Source organism: Dasypus novemcinctus, chromosome 5, assembly GCF_030445035.2.
Source record: "Dasypus novemcinctus isolate mDasNov1 chromosome 5, mDasNov1.1.hap2, whole genome shotgun sequence".
NCBI classification, from domain to species: domain Eukaryota; kingdom Metazoa; phylum Chordata; class Mammalia; order Cingulata; family Dasypodidae; genus Dasypus; species Dasypus novemcinctus.
The window spans coordinates 165653763-165659848 of NC_080677.1; the positions used below are offsets into that span (position 1 = coordinate 165653763).

At 38.2% G+C, this 6086-nt stretch overlaps 1 protein-coding gene across 1 annotated transcript in view; it reads right to left on the reverse strand.

The window, feature by feature from the left end:
- Positions 1 to 327: 327 nt before the first annotated feature.
- ARL5B (ARF like GTPase 5B) overlaps positions 328 to 6086 on the reverse strand; it is a 32300-nt gene continuing 26541 nt past the window's right edge. The window contains exon 6 of the mRNA XM_004467613.4: positions 328 to 6086. This exon is cut by the window's right edge and continues 715 nt beyond it. The gene's annotated coding sequence lies outside the window, so the exon portion shown is untranslated.

Sequence of the window (6086 nt, forward strand, 5' to 3'; positions counted from 1 at the left end):
ACTTGAATTTCTGTTGCGTCAGGCCATCCAGGGTGTGGCCATCCTCAGAGCAGCCCCAGGGGCCCGAAACAGTCTCTAAAAAGCAGACAGGGACAGGTGACTTGCTGGCTCCCCCCAGGGTTCCATCGCTGATCCCAATCTGTTCCAGAAGTCCACTTGTAACCCTGCCCTGGGGTTCCACGACCCCTCACCCCACCTCTGCCCACACTGCCACCTCCCCCCATAATAAAACTCCCCCTTGTGAGCTTGGGTAGGTTTCTATCACTTGTAACAGGAAGACTATCAAGGAGCATCTTGTCTTTGAAAGAGAACACTGGATTCACTTCATATTGCAAAAGTAATTATTTATTACGACAAAAATAAAACTGTTGACCAAAAACGAACGAATGCTACACTGTATTGCACCATGATTGTATATGAGCCAAAACCTGTCTACAAGATGAGCATTCCAGAGCAAACAGCATCCTTTTACTTGGGTGAATAGGCATGCAGAGAACCTGTCATAACTGCAGAAATAAGTCATGAGTCCCAACAATCTAAATATATAAAATAGGAATTTTATGACAATAATGAGCTATTAACATTTTAAAAACGTGTTTTAAACAACCCCACCATTAGAAGAACATGCTTTGACATTTTCAAGTAGTGATGATACATATGCATTAAATAACTTAAGATTTGCTCTTTTCATTTTCCCAATGCTTTTTCATACTGGACCAATAGCACATATACATTTCTGCCAATTGGTTGGGGTTAGAAGCAGTTTGTGGCATGAACATCCTTTTTTTCCTTCTGCACAATATCAAGGCCCACACAAAGAGGCACTCCAGGAACTTTGGCCTCTTTAGCACCATCTTCTGTTTGACCAAGCTGAGGAGCCAAGCTGTTGCTAGAATTTCTGCAAAAAGGCTAGAGCTTGATGGAAGTTTGTACTTCAATCTTCAGAACTGAACATAAATATGAATGCACATTTAAAGGAATTTTGCAATGAGGCAAGAAGTATAGAGAAGAGAGGGTCTGCTTTCTCCTGACTGCTCCGCAGCACCGGTGGACGTTCAGATGGCAGGGGGGCCTGGACCATGGAACCTGTCCTAAGACAGACAGGCCAGCTAGGACCGGCCAGGAATGCCTGGGAGCAGGGATCCTGCCCTAAGACAGGCCAGCTAGGACTGGCCAGCAATGCCCGGGAGCAGGGGTCCTGTCCTAAGACAGGCCAGCTAGGACCGGCCAGGAATGCCCGGGAGCAGGGATCCTGCCCTAAGACAGGCCAGCGAGGACCGGCCAGGAATGCCCGGGAGCAGGGGTCCTGTCCTAAGATAAGTGCAGAGCAAGGCTCTAACTGCTGGTAGATTTTGTGGTCTGTTTTTGAAACAGATGAAGAGGGGGCCAAAATTCTAGCTGTAACATAATTGGAAAAATGATAACCATCATTTTATTTCATACTATTAATGAAATATGAGCAGCTGAAGTTTTTAAATCAAAATGGAAAGTTTCTATAACTATACTGAACAGTTTACTCCAAGAGAATAGGGACTGCAGAGTCTGTGAAATTTCCTGAGGGAAAATGTAAGATTATAATGATGACAGTCTTTCTTGTGATTAGGGCTAAAACATATGAACTACTGTATTTACTCAAGATCAACTGGCACTCATTTGAAAACTCACCAACACTGATAGAAATATATTCACAGTGTAATATAATAAATCAAACTTTAGAAATTTTCCTTTCCTTAACATGGTTTTGTAAAAACAATTAAATATTGACCAAGCACTTGCAATGTGCTTTAATGAAGATCAATTGTGAATATGATATACCACATTAGCTCTGCTGGTAGTAAACAACTGAAGACAAAACAAAAAGCGCCAAGGAATGCAATGCTATCCCTTAGTTTTGAATTTTGCATATTTCAAATAGTTTGGGTGAAAGAGGGCATTTACAGGACAGTGCAACATCCCATGAAGTGAGCAAAGCACCTTATGGACTGAGAATGAGGTAATTTTTAACTTAAATTTATGCATACGAACATTCCCATTTATTTTCTATTTCAAAAGATATGAAAAGAACATTATTTCCCCATTCTGGAGAATATGTAGCTTTCTGCTTTAAAAAAAATAAAAAAGGCAAAAGATATTTCTAAGTGACTCTACTTCCAGAATCTTAATGCCTACTCAGCTTTCACATCCTGTGGCCACCTAGAAACACGAGGCCATTCATTCAGTTCCACAGTAAAAGGCTGTACTTTCTAGTAATTTTAAATGCATCCAATGGGGGGAGATTCACTGTTCTCACTCAAATTTTCTCTTGGCTAATTCTTTGGCTATTCCTTATCCTATGTCATTCTTTGTTTCAAGTGTTTTGACTTGAACCTCCAAACTGACTCCTCCCACCCATACGCATGTAAAAATATCCGTGGGTCTGCTGAAAACAGTGTTTTTTTTCTATTTTAAATTTGAAATGGAACAGATGAAAATATTTTTCATATTGGCCGTCTCTAGCTTTGGTCACCTGGAACTCTTAACAAAAATACTCTTTTTGGGAATAATTTTTGGATTTCAGTCTTCATATTAACACTAACTGGATTAGGATGAGACTCTATGGAGAAAATGAACCTTGACTGCAAACCACCTTCAATTACAGAGTTCTGTAAAATATTGACATCATGTCTATAGCATACTTTTCAACAGTGGGGCATCAAAAAGAACTCGGGAGGCAATTGAAGCTAAGAAACTCTGAACAAACTAACCACTTCCATCTAAGCAATAAAAGAAAAATGAGCAAGGCAAATTCTCCAGAAGACAGAACTCCCACCAACATACACTGGCACTTTATAAAGAATGTAATATCATTTTCTTAGCAATATGGCTTATTTTCTCTTTTGCATTGTCAGTAGCTATTATTCAAGTTGAACAGCCAAGTAACGAATCGATACTTTGTTTTCTTACATGATTGTATTCCCGTACTAAAATGAAACAGTAATGGTGGTGGGAATCAAATACCAGAGAGAAAGGAATTTAACTTTATTCCATGTCTTCCCCTACAATTTTCCAGGTTTTCCAATTTTAACAGCATATAAGGACTCAGGATTTTAAAACTGAAAGACATGTTAAAGCTCTAGTTTAAGCTCTGCAGTTTAGGGAAAAACGGAAGGCCACAGGCAGCACTTAGGGTGTCCAAGGCCACCTGGACAATCATGATCAAAGGCAGGCCAGAACCTCCTCCTTCAGAGAGCCAGGCCAGCACAGGAGTCCTACTACACCCTGCAGCGCCTCGAAAGGGACTTGAACCCTGGTGAAATACCAAAGATCCTTTAGAATGAAACCGGATGGGAAGCTTTTCTGGATCCAAAGCAGGAGATGGGAAGTTAGTCTCCTAAAGTTGGTCTTCAAAGGTGAATGCCAATAAAGTGTATCCACCTGTAGGTATAAGACCAGCCTTTTCCTACTGACATGACTGTGCACAGCTAAGGCTAAATGTGAGTGCTAGTGAGAAGCCATCTGTTCATAATTTGCCCTAAGATACTTACACCAATAGGATTTTCAAAAAGCTTTTATTGCTTCATGGCTCCACAGCGCTCCTGGGGGGTGTCCCAGTGCACCTACACGCTCGCTGTGCCCAGAGGAAAGGCGCTGCGCTCCCCGAATGCTGCAGGCACAACCCCTCAACCAGCCATCAAGTGCTGTGGCTACAGGTGCTGCCCATCTCAAAGTTTTTAGGACCAAATCTTAATTTATTATTCTTTCTTCTAATGAATACAGAGTAAGTTATTATATACCTTTACACCATACTAACACAAGAACCTAAAAGCAAAAATTATGCATTTAATTTTCAGTTTTTAATTGATTACATTTATATTAAGATTTCAGATCTTAAGGAATTAATAATTCACAAAAAGCCAGTTAATTACTAGAAGAGTTCTCAAATGAGCATCAATAAGAATGATGGGGTTAAAAGAGGGAGAATGCAACATATTCAAAATTAGGAAAAATGCTGTGTTTGAACTTACAGGGTAGTTTTCCATCTAAGTTGTAGTAACATACCGAAACGATTTCAGTTAAAATTTAATTTATCCTCAACCAAAAAATTAAAATAAAAAAAAAAACAGAATAACCTCCCGAGGGTAATATGGGTAGTTTTGCTGCTTTCCAATATTTACAAGGAGTTCTGATAGGCAATGTGTGAGGTTAAGATGCTAATTATTGGATCATTAAATACATTAGCTGATCTTTTTACCTCCAAAGAACAGGCATAGTATAAAAGTGAGAATTTATCTCAGAATATGGATAAAGGCACTAATCAATTACAATTTGCACTTTTCTTAGACAATATTGTATAGTTGATTGATTTACAATGAATGTCAGAATCCACACTTTAGTACTGGATGCCTGCATGTGTCAAGACATTCTCTTGGAGTAAAGGCTAACTGGCTTTCATACTACTGTAACAGAAGAGATTTCATGGGAACTTCTAAAATACTTTAAAAAGTCTTACAGAAATGTCCTAAGTGAACTTTTACAAAACATTCAGTCAATCTACATTCAAATGTAGAATTTGGCAGAAAACCTAGTTGTATGCCAATTTCATCTTCAACAGTTAACATAAATCATTTCTAATGCAAAACATGTTTTTAAAAAGGATTTAGAAAATAAAATTGTATTTTAAAAATTAAATAGCAAATCTGAGTCTATACTAGTAATTGTTTGACAAAATACCATTGACTATTAAAAACACTTTCAATATAATGCTGATATGGTAATATAAAAAATAACCATATATTTTGATAGAGGAAAATTGAGCCAGCCAAACATATTACATACAAGAAGGTAGACAACCATTTCATAATAAGAACGGAATATGTTTTTTTTTCTTTAAACAAGACTTAGAGAAGTCCCTTTAACACATACAGCTCCACGACAGAACCAAGGTGGAAACCCAGCACAATGTGCTTCAGGTGAAAGGCGCTGCCCACCCACACCCCACAGCACCCTCACTGACTTAGGTCTGCTGTGCTCTCATCGTACTGATGAGCTGTTTAAAAAAAGGAAAAGAAAAAAAAAAAAAGAGCTTATTCTCTACCTGTAAAGGATCACTAAGAAAAAGGTTCAAAACAAAGTCAAACCACTAGTTCCCGTAGTCCAGAAAGCTTTACTCTGGACAGTTTTCAGTGCTAGGGTGTGCTACCACTAAATGTTCGACTAAATATGATACATCAGTATACTTGAAAACAAGGCAAAATTTAAATCAATTTACAAATAAAAAAGTTAAAATTAAGCACAACTTTCAACAGGTATTCTGGTATTATGAACACTGAATCTTATTTTTGACTCAAATTTTTAAAAACACTGCAAAAATGAAGTATTATTCTCTTAAGTATGCATTTTAACCTTTTCATTACAGCAAACTCAAACATCTGAAATAAACAGGATTGAAAGTACTATACTGGTTCTCTTAATTTAAGGTATGCAATGTTTAGATTTTTCTTCATTAGAAAACTGTCTTGCAACTTTTTAATGCTATCCAATAAAACATTTGATAGATTAAGACTTTCTCCTCTTTTCAAATATTTTTAAATTTATAAGTTGTTAGTGTATTAATTTGGAGGTCTGAAGTAATATCCTAAAAACTAGGATTAAATTCAGCAGTTGGCTATAATCCAGCAAAAAATTTTACAACACAAAGCCTTAAGTATAAAAATGGCAATTGTCTCAAGCCTATTATACAATAACTGAAACAGATTTAAGGAATGCCATATGGTACTTTAAAAGTAACATACTGCTCATGGTAGAAATGTTATTACAGACACAGATAATTTTCAAAATTTAAGAAATAAAACCGTTTCTACATCTGTTTTAGTTATTGCCCCAAATATGGTGCTTACAGACGTGCTGCCCCTGCAGGTGGACTTGCTGCCGCGCCTGCTTCTGTCAAGGCTGCCTGAGACTGCCAGTACCGCCCCTCCCACTGCAATGCTGGTTTGTTTACCGACTACGGTTACACATGCTGGGAATGACGCGGCCTTCTTCACAGATGTGCCCAGCAGACTCAGCCCCCAAGCTGGGACGGGCCTCTGACCAAATGCTCCCCACTC